Raw genomic sequence first — 19,736 nt, forward strand, 5'->3', positions numbered from 1 at the left:
CTGGGGCATGGCCAGTTCCAGCAGCATCGGCAGCTCCACACCGTGTCAGATGCCAGACACTCCTGGGCTCCGATAACATCGCCAGGGCTATCTTCCCCTCCAGCCTTGGGAGTGGTCTTTCCTTCCTGTCGCGGTTCCCCTCTAGGCTACCACACCTTCTCCTTTCTGTTTCTCCAACCTTTCCAACAGTTTTGTAACTACTAATAGTCAAAAATGTTCTAGCAGATAACCTGATTTCCTGAGGATAAATGTCCTCTGTTTGAAATCGAATGGTTTCTGTTTTCCCAACTGGACACTAACTGACATGCCTACGGATTGTCAGTTCCTACATCGAATTCACTGACAGCTCCTCTCAATTCTGTGAGTCTAACCTTTCTCTTCTCCCAGTCTGTACCACCACCATGGCCCTGGCTGCCATCAGCTCCCACGTGGGTCACTGCAACAGCCCTTGCGCAGGTCTCCCTGCTTTTGGACTTGCCCACATCAGTCCATTCCCTACGCAGAAGCCAGAGCAGTCATCCTGGGACAACATCATATGGATCTCCCTCCTTCGTGAAACTCTGCAGTTAAAGCCCAAACTCGTTCCCAGGGCCCCCGAGGCCCCAGGACCAGCTCATTATTGTGCCTCGTCTTCTTTACTCACTGTGACCCTGTCCCATCTTTTTCTTTCAGTTTTTTGTTGTTGTTGTTGTTGTTCAGATAGAGTGGGAGGAAGAGAGAGAGAGAGAAAGAGAGAAACATCGACATGAAAAGTACACATCGAGTGGCTGCCACCCACATGACCCAACCAGGGCTGAGGACAAACGGCAACCGAGGCACGCGCCCTTAGTGGGAACTGAACCCGGGTCTCTCTGGACCACAGGCCAACGCTCTAACCGCTGAGTCAAACCAGCCAGGGCTTCTTTTAGTTCTTGAGACAGACCAAGCTCTCTCCTACCTCAGTGACATTGTATGTGGCATCTTCACCTTAGAACACACTTTTCCCTGCCCTTTATAAAGTAGCTTCTTCTCATCATTTCCTACATGTTATTTCTTCAAAAAAAAAAAGCCCTCCTTACCGCCCTGCCAAAAGTAGGCATTGCCCTTCTCGGATCCTTGTTTATTTCCTTCACAGTACCTATCAAACCTTGGCTTCTTTTGGCTTGTTTAAATGAGTTTGTTTTATGTCTGTTTCTCCCAGAAGTCTGAGGATAGGGACATGTCCATAGTACTTCCAGTGCCCAGCACAGTGCCTGCCACAAATCAGATATTCACTATACACAAAAATCAAGGAAATCAGATTTATTCTGATAAATTCTTAGATGACTGTTAGATGTTTAAATTATGTTTCCCTAGAGAACAAGCCAAAAGTTAATGGAAATCTAAAAAGTAGAAAGAAAGAAAAATAAACATTTTAGAAAAACAGACCAACTTGATCAAAGATGTAGAGTTGGAAAATCTTCCCATGACACAGTAGCAAAATGTTCTCCCAAATCTGGTTTGGCCCCAATTCTTCTGTTGACAAATTTGCTTTGGCCTAAATTGATTGAACTGCCCTAGCTAAGGCTGACTCAGGTATCCAAGCTGGGTTCTGAGGCACTTTTAAGGTTACATGTGGGACAAGCGGAGAATCTCACCTAGGATTGGATCTAATTCTCGAAACACTTTCAGCTCTTGAGTTCTTATACCCTTCAGTTAAGCATCCATTCATTGAGTCAGTCAGTCAGCAAATGTTTTCTTACATGCTTTCCATGTGCCAGGCACTGTACTAGGTGCACATAAATAAGCACAATGATTTCAGGTAGTGATTAAGTACTGTGAGAAAATACAACCGTGCATGTGGTGAGTGGTGGAGGGACACCATCAGGTCACTGGTTGGAGAAACCTTGCCGGAGAAGACAACCCTTGACTGGAGGCCACAGTTACTAAAAAGAAGCCACAGGGGCCACATTGAGACTTTAAAGGCCTTAAACAGGATAAGATTGTCATGTACTCCCTCCTTCCCACCCACCCCCAGTTGATTCAAAATAGAAAAAGCCAACCAAGGCTTAAACAAAGTGCAAAGAACGCCAACAAAGTTCTGATACCTGCACCCACACCTCCCGCCCATGACAACTACTTGAATAGTTTGGGGCAAATATCTAAAATCAAATTTGTTTCAAAATGTTTTCTCACTTTCAGGGCTCCTTCTCTGATGGTTCTCCAAATATACATTTCATCTGTCTACTGAGTTATCTAATACTTGGAGCCATCTATGAAAAAGTCTGATGAAAGAAAGAACATTCCAGGAAGAGGCAAGAGCAAAGGCAAAGACTCTGAGGTAAGAATTAGACACTTTTGCCCTGGACGGTTTGGCGCAGCGGTTAGAGCGTTGGCCTGCGGTCCTGAGAGACCTGGGTTCGGTTCCCGCTAAGGGCGCGTACCTCGGTTGCAGTTTGTCCCCGGCCCTGGTCGGTCGTGCGGGTGGCAGCCACTCAATGTGTTCCTTTCACATCGATGTTTCTCTCTCTCTCTCTGTTCCTCTCTCTCTCTCCCACTCTACCTGAACAAAAAAATGGGAAAATGTCCTCGGGTGAGGATAAAAAAAAGAAAAAAAGAATTCGTTTCACTGGGACATGGCCACGCCCATTCTTTGCATATCGTTTGTGGCTTCTTTCACACTTGCACAGGCCTGAGAGCCTTCTTTCGCTTGCTTCTAGCACAGCCTATCCATCATTACAGTACAACAGCGCAGGCCAGGCACAGCCTCAAATACCTACCATGTGGCCCATTACAGAAGAAGTTTGCTGATCCCTGGGTTTTATTTATTTACTTTCATTTATGAAGTAAGATCAAGAGCTGCCGTGTACTTTTCAGCTGTGGAAAGAGCACGATTTTATTTTACTTTTTAAAAAGATGATGTGGGGGCGGGGAGCAAGCTTTCCTCTATCCTCAAGGTCCTCCTGGCTGGTCTGGAAATCCAATAGGCATAAGACAGATCAACAAGAGAAAATAGCCAAATTTAATACATACGGATGTATGAGAACCCCACATACATGAGAGTCAGAGACCACACATGCCCAAGAAGTTCAAAGATAGAAAGAGGGATCAAGGTATACAAGACGTCCTAAGCCAGGAGGTAGCCTCGTGGTGTGATCGGATTATACATTCCAAACTGGGTGGGTCGTGGTGGGTAGTGATGCCCAGGCCTATAACTTCCATAGTAGAGGGTTTATCTTTGCCGTAAGCAAGCCCTTTCCATCTTGTGCATCTGGGTTAACACACCTTTGAAATGCCAGAGCTCTTGGAGGTGTAACCACCCAAAGGAACACATTATCTTGCTACCCATATAACATTCCCAATTATTGCAAATGTTAGATGTTAACCATCCTGCAATCTAATCATGGAAATCCATCCCCCTTGCTTTCTCCCACCTCCTTAATCTACCACCATTGGATTTCATGTAATCTCCCTTACATTCCCTCATCTAATTCCAAACGTATAACCACAAAACTGCCATCCTCTGCAGCATGTGCTCAGATCACGGAGATGGTGCCTCCAGGCATGTCCTCAGTTTGGTTCATATAAACGCTTATAAAGTTTTCTATAGGTTTGGACGTTCTTACATTGACAGTTTGATATTCCATTTAGTCCCCAGATGTGTAGAAAGTCCCCCAGGGCCACTGCCAGCCATCAGGGTAAGTTACACACGGTGAATGCCGATGTCATTCTCCAGCTTCCCCTGGAGACAAGCTGCTGGGAACCTGGGGGTCAGAGGCAGAGTTCTGGTGCAGTGGCCCCTCTACCCCTTATCACAAGGCAGAGTCTTCCAGGGCTTTGCTCATAAGCCTACTTGTATGGGCTTTCCTGCTCGAGAGCTGAGACTGTATCTGAAGCAGGCCTGTGTCACTTTAGTGTGACCCACACCAACAGGACCTCTTTCCCTCACCTGAGAGCCCCCAGTCCGCCGCCTGTCTGGCTCCACTCTGCAGGTGTCTCCTCCTCCAACACTGGCTCCTACTGGGAGGGAAGGGGCTGCAGACAGTGACGGAGGTTGGAGTTTCTAGTAAAATTTCCTTGGCTGATGGAGAATGGCTGGTGTTTACCGTATCTCTTTTGTTCACACTCTCTCTCTCTCTCTGTAGCTGTGTATAGGGTTCTGTTCAATTTTTTTAAGTTGCGTTCCTCTAGTCACTGTGGACGTGAGCTGGAATTCAGTGTGGGGCTGCCCGAAGTAGCCTCGTTTTTTTAAGTCTGAAGGGAAATCAGATGAAAACTGAACCTGAGAGTCATGACAGAATAATGTTACTAATAAAAAGAAAGCTTTATAGAGTGTTTTTAGCTATTTTTTTAGAAGGAAGGAAGGAAGGAAGGAAGGAAGGAAGGAAGGAAGGAAGGAAGGGAGGGAGGGAGGGAGGGAGGGAGGGAGGGAGGGAGGGAGGGAGGGAGGGAGGGAGGAGACAAGAGAGTAAATGGAATACAATAGAGCTACTCTTCAGTCCGCTCCCTATTTTTCATAGTTCCCTACCTCCTTTAATTTACAAAAAAAAAAAAAAAAAAGTGGTTATAAACAACAACAACCATATAACTTCACTTCGTGATTTACGCGCCAGTGACCTTCCCTGCCAGCCTGGTTTTCTCCCCACCCCACCCCCACTCCCAGAAGCAGCATGTTTGTCTGACAGCTGGAAAGGGGGACAAACAGAAAGTGAATGCCCAGGTGATTTAAAAGCTAAGAACTGTTAAGAAGCTGCTTGCCTCCAAGAGGACTGATCGGCTTAGAGAATGAGCTGGGAACTTCAGTATAATGTCATCCTCGTGCTAAACAGGGCACAGCTGTGTTTCATCAGAGAGCCAGGGAGAAGGAACAGCTCTGGAGATAGGGTGGCCGCTCTGGGCTCCTCCGGGCACCTCCCGGGCTGAGAGAACTGGGCTAACAAAGGCAGAGGGTGCCAGGACACGAGGAAGGCCGCGTGGACCTAGCTGCGGTCAGTCTGCACCTGAGAGAAGTGTGGTTTGGGAACCTTGGGTAGAAGGTGTGGGGATGGGGGCTGTGCAGGGTCCGGGATTGGTGGGTTGAGCACAGAGTGGCGCAAGTCTCAGAGGAATGGCGCATATCAGAATCATCTGTGGAACTTTTCCAACTTCTCACATCTGATCCATCCCTGTCCCCCATCCCGCTTCCCCCTCCCACCTCTCCACATCCCCCTCCACCTCCCCTCGCCGGGGTATGAACCTCTGCTGCCAACAGGAACGTGCACATCTCCCAGGTGTACTGGGGCCCAGCGTGTACACGGATTTTGTGAAGCCTGTAGCTGATACAATTTAGGGGCCCTCTTTAAGGAGAAATTATGAAATAGCACATATAAAAAGCCTGCAACCCAATGCAGAATGCACTCAAAGCACTTCAGCCCACAGAGACCTGCCTCATTCTTCCCAGCGACTGACGCGGCTTGATGGTGTGAAGGCCCTATGTGGTCCGTTCCCCGCTGGCGCACCATGCTTGTTTCCCGGCTCTTGCCGTCGTATAAAACACCGCCAAGAGTGTCAGTTCCACGCTCGAGAGCATATCTGTAAGGCAAATTTCTAGAACTAAAAATCACTGGTGAAAGGGCTTGTGTCTGTAATTTTGATAAATATTATCCAATTACTCTCTATAGAAATGGTTCCAGTTTACACTCTGATCAGCAGGATATGAGGGTACCTGGTTCCCACACCCTTGCTGATACAATATATCGTTTTATCTTTGTTAATCTGGTAGATGAAGCATTTCCTAGCCCCCCCCTCCCTTGTAGGTGAGTTTCAGTCCGTTTTCATATGTTTGAGCAGCATACGTGGGTTGCTTTTTTGGTGAACTGTTTATATATTTGCCCCCTTTTTATTTTCACTTTAGACCAATAACCCAATTGGTCTTTTTCTTATTGAATTACAAAAAAGCCTTTATATTTTAGGGAAATTAGCCCTGTCCTATTGATATGCAAATCTTTCCTTTTTTAAATAAATTTTTTATCCTAACCTAGGATGTTCATTGTCTTTAGAGAATGAAGCATCGGTGTGGGAGAGAAATATCTATCCGTTGCCTCCCATCCATGCCTAGATGGGGGATCTAACCGGCACCCTGGGTATGGGCCCTGACTGGAAAACGAACCCACAGCTTTTTTTTTTTAATCCTCACCCGAGGATATTTTTTTATTTATCTTCAGATAGAGTGAGAGAGAGAGAGAAGCATCGAGGTGAGAGGGACGCATCAACTGGTTGCCTCCCGCACAACCCTGACCAGAGCCAGGGACGAACCACAACTGATTACACGCCCTTGGCCAGAATCGAACCCGAGACCAATGCTCTACGGCTGAGCCCAACCGGCCAGGGCTGAACCCACAGCATTTTGGTGTATAGGGCGATGCTCTAACCAACTGAACTACCCTGCCAGGGGCGATACACAAATCCTTTCCCCAGTTTTTTAATTGATCTTTGGCTTGAGTTCTGGGGCTTTGCCTTCAGATTGTTCTTAATGCCATCACATTTGCCTCTCACGAGAGGGTTATTTTAGCTGTAGTGGTCAGGAAAGGTTCCTCCAGGAAGGCAGCACTTGAGCTAAAACCTAGACTTGCTCGCACGCTTTGCATGTGTCTCTGGCCAAGAGCCGCAGCCCAGCCCCCGCCCGCAGGCTCTGGGGCAGGAACTGCGGGAGATGTTAGAGGAACTGAGAGGAGCCCCAGCAAACCAGTGCACAGGAACTGGGAGACCAAGACGCCCCAATCAGGAGGCTTCTGAAGGCCAGCGAACCAAGATTCAATTAGCTTTAGGGCCCAGAGGGGACCAAAAATCAACGGGGAAAAAAACGATAGGAAAGCAATTCTAATAATTATCACTGTCCAGCGTGGAATGCGCACCAGCAATGTGCACCAGCCTCTGTCCCTGGAACTTTCCAGGCAGAAGCCTAACAGTTGGACAGAAACACTGTGGGAGCTCAAGCATTAGGGGGGAGCTGGACGAGGTACATTTATTGTACATGCTCCTGCTTTGTTCTTTCCTCATGGTTTCGCTCCTCCTTTTCTGTTTTTAAAGTTTTATTTCTCCCTTCCAGCCTTTCTTTCTTTCTTCTTCCCTTCTCTCCCCTTCCTTCCCCCACCTCTCTCTTTCTTTTCTCCTTTCCCAGGTGACAGCAAGACCCATGGTTTATTCTTGGCTCCACTGATAGCATTAAAGGCCAAGGTGATACAGCATTTACATGGAAATAACTTTCTATTTTCAGGATACCTGTTTATAGCTATGCCGTGCATGTACCTAGCACTGGAGCCCTCTTTGATCCAGGAGTCCCCGAGGGCAGAAGCTGCATCTTTTCCCTCCTGTGTGGTCTCTCGGTGCAGAACAGTGGGTCCAAATAGACAGGTGATGTTAATACGCATGCACAGGCTGCTTCCTCAAAATGGCTAATTGCAGACAGCATGCTTTCCTCTTCACAGCTGAGATCTAGGAACCATGAGGACAATGGCTAGTCCAAGAATCAGGACAGGAGGTGGATCGGAGGTAAGCCACTTCGTGGACGGGGCCACTAAGTCAGAACACAGTGAAGAAGGTGCTAGGGGGAGGAGAAAAGACAGAAAGCATCCATGAGATTTTTTAAAAGATTTTTTATTTATTTGTTTACCTAGAGAGATGAAGGGAGAGTGAAAGAGAAACACCAATGTGAGAGCAAAACATTGATTGGCTGCCTCCTGCACACCCCGCACGGGGGATGGAGCCACAACCCGGGCATGTGCCCTGACCAGGAGTCAAACAGCAACCCCTCAGTGCACGGGACGATGCCCAACCAACTGAGCCACACTGGCCAGGGCAACACCCATGAGATTTCTAGCACAGGAACATCTTCAAACTTTCGGCTGACACTCTTACACAATATTAGATGTAGAGAGATGACAGGGTAGAATCTGAAACTAAGATGGGAAGAAAAATAGACAAAGAGGACAGAGCAGGCTGCAAAGTTGCAAATTATTACCCTACAGTTACAGTTGTGGAAACTGAGGCTAAGTAAGGGTGAGTGACTTCCCCAAAGTCACACAGCTGGTAAGTGATGGCACTGGGATGTCACCCAGTCTGATTCTAAGGCCTCCCTCTTTCACTTCATCCAGAAAAGAAGTTCCCCTGTCACCACACAGACATGGGCGGGCAGCCCAGGGAGAGTCTAGATCTCCAGCTGCGTGTAGGGTGTGCCTTCAGCCCAGAGACCTGGGCAAGCAGATAAGCTCTGCTCTTGGCACAAGCAAGGAAAAGAGAACCGCAGTGACAAGTTTGCATGTCTTCTCTCCTCGGCCAAGTCAACATCATGGTTGTTCTAGGGTCTTCTTATTTTTTTATAATTTTGTTTTCTTTATTGATTTTAGAGAGAGAGGGAGAGAGGTAGAAACAGAGAACATGCCTCCTGCATGCCCCGCACTGGGGATCGGGTCCACAACCTGGGCATGTGCCCTGACCGGGAAATCAAACCGGCGACCTCTTGGTGCATGGGTCAGTGCTCAGCCACTGAGCCCCACCAGCTGGGCTCTAGGGTCATAATTTAACGAGAAAATACCTCAGCATTTTGTTTCCTCAAAGGAAGATATCTAGGTACTTAGTTTGGATGCACTGATTAATTTCCAATTTCTAATAATCCTGGGGCCACATTCTCTTGATACATCTCCTTCTACAGGGAGCAACCACACTAATTTGGAATTGGAATCTTACACAAAGAGGGAAGCACCCAATAAAAAAATAAATCCTAAAATGCCCTTTTTTTTAAAACCTGAAACAAATACAGTACTATACATAAACTATAATTGAAAAATAAAAAAATTGCCCTGGCTGGTTTGGCTCAGCGGTTGGAGCGTTGGCCCATGGACCAAAGAGTTGCAGGTTTGATTCCTGTCAAGGGCACGTACCTCAATTGCAGTTGGTCCTCAGCCCTGGTCAGGCCTTGCGGGAGGCAAACAGTCGATGTGTTCCTCTCACATCAGTGTTTCTCTCTCTCCCTCTCTCTTCCTCCCACTCTATCTGAATATAAATAGAAAAATATCCTCAACTGAGGATTAAAAAAATAAAAATAAAAAAAATATTTTTAAAAATAATAATTTAAAAATAAAATGCTTTTTTTAACCCACCATGGATATAGTTGGAGATGGGAGAGGACCTGCTTCAAACACATTGCCATACAACTAGACACACAGCACAGAGAACCCTATATTTTATAATTTTTTTAAATTTATTTTTTTTATTAATTTATTTTTGTTACAGATGTTTCTCCTTTTTTCCCCACTGAGTCCCCCCTCCCCGCCCCTCCCTGCCCTGTCCCCAGCTTTGTTGTCCATGTCCATTGTTTATATTTTATAATTTGCTCACTGTTTATATTACAAAACATATTGAATACAAGAACAAAGGCAAACATGTATAAATGTATGAAAGCAGGAGTTTGTTTTCTGCTTTTTAAGAAATTGATGACTCCATTCCACACGAGTCCTTGCCTGCCATGTTTTTCTTATCAGTGGGCACATAAAGTCTGTCTATAAAGCTGTTATTGTGGAACAAGTTTGAACAAAGGAAACATACAGCACACAGAGACTGCTCGGTATGCAAGTCCTGAATTAGAGATGCCAAAAGGCAGTCGAAGATGAGAGTGCCCGCTGACTTATGGCTAGGCCCTCAAAGAAGTTTCCACTCTTAAGGCAGAGCATTTCGTCTCGCTCCCTATTAGTTGTCATAGCCCCAGCGGTGCCACTCACCGGTAAGTGTGTGAGACTTGGAGTTAAGTCCCAGCCCCTCCCTGGGTCTCCGGATGCTCACCTATCCAGTGAGAGGCACAGATTCATTAGGTTCTTGACATACCACCTCCCATGGTTCAAAGCAAACTGCACATCCCACTGCCTCTTCCCATTCATTTTATGGTCTAAGCCAGAGCTGGTGGGTTTGTGAGTAATGCTAGGACTCTGTAGGAGAAGGAAGCATCTGGTCTCTGTGCTTTTCTTGAAGTAATACACACACGCTCCAGGCATGAAATACCCCACCACCACCCAGGCAGGGGTCCTTCACGTTCTCCTTAAGGGGCAGGCAGGATCATTGGCTTTGTGATATGATCATCTGACTCAGATATCATAAAACTTAATTATCTCATGAATCAAAATACCATGGCTGCCTTGACCGGTTTGTCTCAGTGGTTAGAGCGTCGACCTGTGGTCCAGAGAGACCCGGGTTCGGTTCCCTCTAAGGGCGTGTATCTCGGTTGCAGTTTGTCCCCGGCCCTGGTTGGGTCATGTGGGTGGCAACCACTCGATGTGTTCCCTTCATGTTGACGTTTCTCTCTCTCTCTTCCTCTCTCCCTCCCACTCTATCTGAACAAAGTATCAAAAAATGAGCTCGGGTGAGGATAAAAAATAAATAAGTAAAAATACCATGGCTTTCTTTTCTTATCAATGGGCACATAAAGTATAGCTATAATTTTATTCAAAATCTACCCTAGCCTAGTCATAAGGAAATCATCCTATATATAAAATCATCTAGAATTTAATTCTTTTTTTTTTTTTTAGTTGCCCACTTTTTTTTTTAGTTCACAATTATTTGTATTTGTCCTTTGACATTAATGGTGATAATAGACGGTAAACTGTCTGCCGAACCTACATTTGTGTAACTTTTGCCAAGCATCTCCATTTGATGAACCTTGACACTTGGTTTGAAAATGTAAACCCTCAGAAGAGCAGGTTTCCTCAAGACAAACCACTTTCGAAAACAAGTTCGGAGCTTTTGTCTTTAATTCCTCTTTTAGACTTGTTATAAACATGCAAATTTATTTTCCAGTTGATTCAATCTGCCATCTCTAAATCTTGAGGGAGAATTACAGAAATGGAGATAAAATCTTGGTAATTTATGCAATTTTTATCACTTCTACTGATCCCATAAAAAGACTCCATCTGTCAAATTATCTTCTTTAAAAAAAAACAAAAAACCTTTTATAATTTTTTTATATGGGAATGTTGAAAACGAGTAGTTTAAGTATCTGTGTCATGAAAACTATTGACGTTCCAATAAAATCTGTTCTTTCTAAATTATCTGTTCTTTAGCCTCTTTTGAGAGGAAACTTCAGCTTCTATCATTTGTTTATAATTTGCTTGTGCAGCTTGGGATTTATTGCTTTGAGTGAATATATTATGGCATGTTTGGGAAGTGTAGAATAAAATATTCTTATGTTAACATATTCTGTGATTCGGATTCCAATCCATAATCAGTACATCTTTCTTTTTAAAATTTCTGCTGCCTCGGTTTTATTGAAAGCACAAATAGTAAGCATAAAAAGGAAGAGAAGCCTAGTTGAATCCCATCTTTGATCATATATTTTAAGCCTCATTTCTGTAATCACAGGCTCATGAACGCCAACGCACCTGAGCACCTGAGCCCCACTAGAGAAACACTGTACCACCACCGCCACCAGTTTTCTGCTTTCTAATCTCAGTTGGGCTCTTGTTGTATTAATCTTCCATTAGCTCTCTCATTCTCTCCATGACTATGCACAAGCTTCACTTTTCTTTGGAAGGACCCACCTAAGGATTGTGAGACAAAATACAGAATGCCCAGTAAAATTTGAATTTCAGGTAAACAGTAGAGAATCTTAAGTGTATAAGTCCCATGCAATATTTAACATGTCCTATATTTGTATTTGCTAAATCTGTCAACTCGACTCCAACTTTTTCTCATGAGGGAGTCTTTAACAAGAACTCCCTCAACTTCCTGCTGTCTCTTCTTCAAACGTACCTGCCTTAGGATACCAGTGACCTGTTACCTGTCTCTCTCCCACCGCAGTGAGTAGCCTGTTCAAGCCCAGCCTCCCCGCTGAGCTCTCAACTGCCCCTTCCCTGGCCACCTGTGTGAGATGTCCTGACACCAAAGTGCACAGCCAGAGGCAGTACCGTAGCACGAATGCACCCAGCAGCAGCCAGCACCGGGATGCATGCGTGGAGTGGACGAGAAGCAGTTTGAGGTGAATGGAACCAGAAGCCAGTCTGTGGAAGAACTCTTCCGAATTTTACAGCTCAGGGAGGAGAGAAACCTGATGGCTTCACCAAATTTGACGACAATCTGAAATACTTACATGGCATCATCAATAATTATTCTGATGTTAAAAGAACCCTTTTCGCCCTGGCCAGTTTGGCTCAGCAGTTGGAGCGTTGGCCTGCGGTCCGGAGAGACCCGGGTTCGGTTCCCGCTAAGGGCACGTACCTCGGTTGCAGTTTGTCCCCGGCCCTGGTTGGTCGTGGGGGTGGCAGCCACTCGATGTGTCCCTTTCACATCGATGTTTCTCTCTCTCTCTCTCTTCCTCTCTCTCCCTCCCACTCTATCTGAACAAAAAATGGAAAAATGTCCTTGGGTGAGGAGAAAAAAAAAAAAGAACCCTTTTCTAAACTATCAGTTTTTATAAGTGCAAACAATTATGCTAGAGGAAAGATTGGATTACCTTCTTGTTTACTCTATGGAAAGTGATAGTTAATAAAAAAATCATTGTCCTATGAAGAGGTGATTAAAAACTAAGAAGTCGTCCCTGGCTGATTTGGCTCAGCGGTTAGAGCATTGGCCCTTGGACAAAAGTGTCGCGGATTTAATTACTACCAAGGGCACCTATCTCAGTTGTGGTTTGTCCCCAGCCCTGGTGGGGACGTGGGGGAGGCAACCAATTGATGTGTCTCTCTCACATCGATGTTTCTCTCTCTCTCTCCCTCTTTCTCACTTTCTCCCTCCCTCCCTCCCACTCTATCTGAAGATAAATGGAAAAATATCTTCAGGTGAGGATTTAAAAAAAAAAACAAAAAACTAGGAAGTCAACAATTTAGGGGGAAAATATGTTAGAAATATTGAAAAGAGTTACATTTTTTTAAATTCTGTGACTTTTTAGATTTTGTGATGCTTGTGGTATTTGCCAACTTTTAAAAATTTGCACTTATTGTCATTTCTTGTCTCATTCTAAACAAATATTTGTTTTTGTACCTTAATTTGTATTGAGAATTTTGTATTCTTTTTCTTAAAATCATCCCCACTATTAAGTGAACCCTGAGGTGTCATTCAGACCTGGTTCATCCCTGTGTGGAGAAATGCCAGAACAGGAAATGCAGCTGAGTGACCGTCCATCAAGAAGCACAGGCATCGAGCCCGTGCCAGGTGGGAAGGGGAGTGGACAGAGCATCTGGAAAACCCCCTTGAGGGAAATGAGCAATGAACTTGATAAATTACAGAAATGATAAGCAAATGCCTTTTTGGCAGTTCTTGACACATTCCTGGAGTTCTCCTCACTGACAAGTCGGGTTCATTTTGGGAGAAATGACTCCTCTTCCTTTGCTCAGCCCTTAAGTCCTAGCCCTCAGGATTCTGTCCTTATTCTCCCCTCCCTACTCCACACTACTTATCTATTCCCATGGTTATAATCAACACCTATATTTAATGGCGCTCGGCTCTCTCTATCTCTAGGGCTCACCTCTCTCTCTCAAGCTTCATATCCATAAGAAACCTGAGCTTCTCCCTAGCTCCCAGACCACTCCAGCTGCCTCCTTCCCAGCAGCATCTTGTGTCCTGTGCTCTTGCCTCCCAGCCACGGTCGGTTGGGTCAAGAGAAGTTATCTCACCAAGGCTGGGTCAATGACAGTCTCTGCTGCTATAAATTTGGAATTGGGAGAGAGAGGGAACGGAGCAATAGACTTTCCCTCCTCAGAGAACTGTAAATGGGAGCCTCTCCCCCCGCAGAGCATGAACCAGGAGAGGCCAGGGTGCAGGGAAAGGGAAGAATGAGCTCATGTGCAAAGAGAAGCGGGGATGAGCCACCATGAGAACGGAACCTTTCCAAGAACCCATTGGCAAGACACCTCTGCATTTGCTTAACAAATCTCTCATTTTAGCTTAAGTTAGCGTGAACTGGTTTCTATACTTATAACCAGAAAAGTGCTTCTAACCAACTGGTAGATAGAGCCACTAGGTCATATTGTAAACTCCAATTAATCAATCCCAAAGCACTACCAAAGGGGGTTCTCTTCTCCAGACAGAGGAAATCCTGCTATTAGAACTCGTTTGAGGGCATCTGATCATTTTTTTCTGGGTAGAATTTTTGGAGCTCAATTTGACTACAGAAAATCGTATTGTTAAATATCATACTGGCTTCACTACAGTCATTTGAATCACAGGCCAGCTGTTTCTTTATGGATACATAACTTTATGTAAATTGGACTTCTCTACAGGAGACTGAGATTATTCCAACTTTTCCTGGAGCGATAGAATGAGCTACAAATTGATAAAAATTACCTTTATGAGGTTTCCCAATAATAATTATAGAAAATATTTCTAACATGGCACATTACATTGGAATATATGCAAATAAGCCTTTGTTTAATTTTTTTAAGGAGCTGCCTTTACCTAATGATGCAACAATATAGCATTATTTTGATAACCATCATTTTCTAAAATCACTATACAACTGCATGTTAAAGAGCTTTAAAATGTAAAGAAAAATAGATTCCCATAAGTATAAGATGTGTGACAGAGGAGTTAATTTCAAAAGTGTTCAGGAAAGGGAAACTTTTATTTTATTTATTTATTATTTATTTATTTATTTATTTATTTATTTATTTATTTTTAAATCCTCACCCGGGGATATTTTTACATTTATCTTTAGACAGAGTGGAAAGGAGAGAGATAAACATCGACGTGAGAGAAACACATCAATTGGTTGCCACCCGCAAGACCCCAACCGGGGCCGGGGACAAACCGCAACCAAGGTACATGCCCTTGGTCAGAATCGAACCCAGGACTACCTGGTCCGCAGGCCGACGCTCTAACTGCTGAGCCAAACCAGCCAGGGCAGGAAAGGGAAACTTTTAAAACTCTCCTTAAAAGATATATGTGCTAGAATACTTATTGCCGCCTTATCTAAAACTTGGAAACAACCTAAATGTCCAACAATCAGATATTGGTTACGTAAATTGCAGGATTCTATGGGCTCCTTAAAATGATGATCTAGGCGTATAACTGCTGATATGGAAATATAGTCAGTGAGGGGAAAACAGGTTATAAAGCAGCAGGTTTCAATCCCATTTTTGTAAAGTAAGTAAATACATACAAACATACGTACACGCACATATGCTGCCTGAATCTGCCATTTCAGACGATGTCTGCAAAGTGTGAATGACAGTCCTTTCCTTCAGGTGAAGGAGATATGGGTGAACTATTTTAATGTCTATATTTGTTTATTATCTGGGTGTTGTTTTTTTACAATGCAGACATATTACCTTCATAATTAGAACATGTGGTAATACTATTTTCATTTTGAAAAAAATCTTTTTACCTCTGACGGGTAGAGTTGAAGGGTTTTAGTGTGGAAGGGACGGTAGAGGCTCCCCCACCCCACCTCCCTTCGCTGCCACCCGCCCACCGCCATGCCCGCATCCCCTCTGGGAGCGCCTGGCAGTCACTCAGACCTCATTCCGAAGGAACTGATTACTTTCCAAAGATAACACAATGATTCTGATGAAGCAGAATTCCACTTACGACAGGAATAGAAGCTGGAGAAATACAGTCTACTTTGGGGGCGCTGGGGTGTGGTGAGCCCCGAGCACCGTGCGTGCCCATGCTCAAGCGTTCAGTATGAGACAGAGAACAGTTTGGTTCCTCCGGCAGGACGGGAGGAGAGGTTTGCAGAGAGCGATGAGGAGAGGTTTGCACTGAGCCGTTAGCGAGAGGGGGAGATGCTCGGCCGGTGCAGCCATCTCCGAGAGCGGTTGGCAGGACGTCCTTCTGTTTTCAGCTCTAAGGAGGGTTTTTTTGTTTTTTGGTTATTTTTCCTGTGATATTAACAGCTCCTTCCACTTTGCTTTCTCCTACTTTAATTTTTTGGTGTGAAAATCAAAGTTGGGGTGACCGACGTGCTGCCAAACAGACAGAGCACCACTGAAAGCAGACCCCGAGGGTCGGCGTTAACCGCAGGGAGAGCCTCTGCCGGCCTGGGCACGGCTCGGGACCCCCACCAGCGGATGAGGGTAAGTCCATTTGACGTGGATTTCCACAGGCAGAGGCCCGGGTGACATCTGGGTCACACGGGCTGATCCTCTATTGATTCGCAGCTCTCCTTCTGCCTCGTGGCCACTCACAATCTGCTTCTGTGTATCTCCATTCCTTCGGTCCTGCCCGGTGACAACACAGTCCGTTTAATCCCTGTTCCGAATGCAAGATAAAGGAGAGATGATACCCTTGAAATAGTAAACCAAAGTAATTTCACTCCCCCTAAGTGGTGTCCTATGACCCCCTCACTCACTGGATCAGGGGGTTCAGTACTTCAGGGGAAGGCTGAATGCCTAACTAGAACAAAGTCATCGCTCAGCTTAGATTGTCAAAGTAAATCTCTTCATTTCACAGCAAGATAATTCCAGGCTTTGTTAAAAGGGAAGAGGGTTTTCCTAAACTCTAAAAGTTTTCTTTTTCAACATCTAACGAGCAAAGCTCTGGGGTCTGAGCACAGAGCTTTATAAGAAAGCGATGGCCTTCGCGTTGGCACGTGGATACCCCTGGCAGTGCATGAAGACTTTCTACGCGGCGCTGGGTCACTGGGAATGTTAAGGGGACACATTTTGAGGCTGTCAACTCCATGTGTATTCTTTCGTAAAATTAATCGACCTTTAGAATTTGCAGGTTAACCTGCCTTTTCAAATTGTTCCTCCTGCTTTATACGAGAAAATCGTACCTCTTACTGTCCAGGATCCTATACTGGTGCATTGCCCCAGGGTACAAAAGCCTCTGGGTCAGCAAGTGACTGCACAGGTGGTTCTTCGAGGAGCGCCAGGTGAGCTCACAGGAAAGCACTCCTGTCAGCCAGGCTCCGCCAGGCGCAACTCACTGCCCAGCTATTCATCTTTGTTGCTACGCATTAGAATTCAGAAGTGATGTGGTTGCCATGAGGACTTGTATTGAAACGTTGACTTAAATTGAGAAATAAAATCGAGACTTACCCTGACAGAAAGTACAACTGATTTGGCTGATTGGTTAGACAATAAAAACTGACTTTGCCAGTTAGGTTCTGTGCGAATGTTTTCCATACATGAAATGAGCAAAATCTAATGTTCTGAGGTTTTCATAAAAAATATGCTTAGAGCATATATTCAATACAAAATATACCAGCCATCACATCTTTTGCAACCATTAAACTTATGATTAAAAAAAAATGTAGGTGTCAACAAAACTGTTCAGGTTTTTCAGAATTCTCTTAAACAATCCGAAAGGAAAGGGTTTGCTGAAAAGCAGTGCAGAGACGCAGGATGGGGTGGACAGGCATTTCTGATTGGACATGCGGGTGAAGGAAGAAGGGGAGGAGAGGTGAACCAGGGGTCAGACGTGAAGGTGGGAGCTGTCCTGCCCACACCCTGGGGCAAACGTAAAGATCCAAGAGCCAGTGGGGAGTAGGGAGTATTAGCAATGAATAGAAAATTTGGGAGAATCGCCCGGCTGGAGTGGCTCAGTAGTTGAGCATCGACCCATGCACCAAGAGGTCACACGTTCAATTCCCAGTCAGGGCACTTGCCCAGGTTGTGGGCCTGAACCCCAGTGGGGGACATGCAGGAGGCAGCTAATTGATGTTCTCTCTCATCGATGTTTCTATCTCTCTCTCCCTCTCCCTTCCTCTCTCTCTAAAATCAATAAAGAAAAAAAATTAAAAGAAAATTTGGGAGAATCCAGAACACAAGGACTTGTTTCTTGCCCCCAGGAAATAGTAGCTCAGGAAAATTTCAAGCATCTTAGTCCCAAAACAACATGGTGTAACCACGGACATGGAAATGACAGCAGAGGAAGCGCTGAGAAACCCCAGGCCTAACCGCCCACGTTGGTCACATGATGTGAAAGAAATCCCCAAATCCCACGTGACCTAGTGAGGACTATGCAAGGCGATGGGGAATTAGGAATGGCCTGATCTTTAGGGGGAGACGGCTGGACCTCCTGGGCACAGGCCTACTCTCTTCCCCATCTCCTGCCTGTGCCTGATGTCATCCAGGGAGAAGAAGGGAGCCTGGACCGTGGAAGAAACCCTGAAGGAGCTAGTTTTCAATCAGCCTTAGGACTCCTACCCTGCATCTGTGATTCATCAAATAATTTAGACATGCAACAGCTTTCTCATCAGAATGATATATAGAGTCGTTGAGTTTCAGAGCTTGAAGGAATCTGAAAGATTGGCCCTCTGCTCTCATTTAACAACTGTGGAAACGGAAGCCCAGGGCAACAGAGTGAGTGGCCGATGCCCTGAGAGGCAGCATTGGAGGTGCTGATTCCCACTGGCTCATCTTAAGATCGGATCCTTGCTGGTCTTTATGGTACCAGCCTTCTGATGCTTTTCAGAACACAACCCCCCCTCCCCCCAACCCCTTAGTGTGAATGCTCTTCTGCCTTTAGGCTGACAGAGTTTCCGGGACACCCGACAGTTCACACTGTTAACTGTACGTGAACAGAAGAACCGAGAAACAAACTTCAGAAACACTGGTATTAGGATCACGAAGGCACTTTGTAGCAGCGCTGCCCATAGCACCTTACGCAGTTTTAGAAAAGGGTTCCATATTGGCACTGTCCAGTACTGTGGGGACTGGATGGGGCCTATTGAGACCTAGAGGTGTGGCAAGTATGACTGAGGAACTGAATTTTTTATTTTATCTAATTCAAATTAATTTTAACTTATACATAAATCATCACAGGTGGCTAATGGATACTGTACTAGACTCTCTCTCTCCCTCTTTCTATATATATAGAGTGACCGTGGCTGGTTGGCTCAGCAGTTGGAGCATCGGCCTGCGGATCAGAGAGCCCCAGGTTCAGTTCCCACTAGGGGCGCATACCAAAAAAAAAAAAGTATATATATAGAGTGTATATACTTTTACACACACATATATATATTCTAAGAACGGTTCCTCTTCCCCTTTGTCACAATTAACGGGAATTTGTTGGAAACGTACCATTTTTGGCCTACATACCAATAGTTTTCCTCATATCTTTTATCTAATTTTAGAAGAATTTTTTTTTCTTTATTGATTTTAGAGAGAGAGGGAGGGGGAGGGAGAGAGAGATAGCAACATTGATGAGAGAGAACATCAACTGAACGCCTCCTGCACTCCCCTCACTGGGGTTCTGGCCCATAACCTGGGCATGTATCCTCACTAGGAATCGAACCAGCGACCTCTTGGTGCATGGGTCGAGGTTCAACCACTGAGCCACACCAGCTGGGCCTTTTATCTAATTTTTTATCATGGAGTTTCTGGGGTCGGGAATCAGGGCACAGCTTATCTGGGTTTCCTGGCTCAGTCTCTCATGAGGCTGTTGTCAAGGTGTCAGCCAAGATTGCAGTCAGCTCAAGGCTTGACCAGCTCCCTCCTATGGCTGTTGGTGGTCTCAGGTGCTGGCTGACTGTTGCTAGAGGCATCAGTCCTTTGCCATGGAGGCCCCTTTGTCGTGCTGCTCTCAACATGGGGCTGGCTGCCGGCTACCCTCAGTTCCTCGCCACATCGGGCCTCCACATGGAACAGCTCACAGCATGACATCTTCCTTAATCAGAGAGAAAGCAAGAAAAGCCAGAGAGAGAGTGCGAGCCAAGAACCCAGTCTTTTGTAATCTAATCTCAAAAGTTGACATCCTACCATTTTTGCTGTATTCTATTTATTGGAAGCAAGTCATTAGGTAAAGCCTGCACTCAGGGTGAGAGGACTAGACAAGGGGATGCATATCAGGAGGCGGGGGTCATTGAGAATAAA

Source organism: Molossus molossus, unplaced genomic scaffold, assembly GCF_014108415.1.
Source record: "Molossus molossus isolate mMolMol1 unplaced genomic scaffold, mMolMol1.p scaffold_m16_p_1, whole genome shotgun sequence".
Taxonomy (NCBI): Eukaryota; Metazoa; Chordata; class Mammalia; order Chiroptera; family Molossidae; genus Molossus; species Molossus molossus.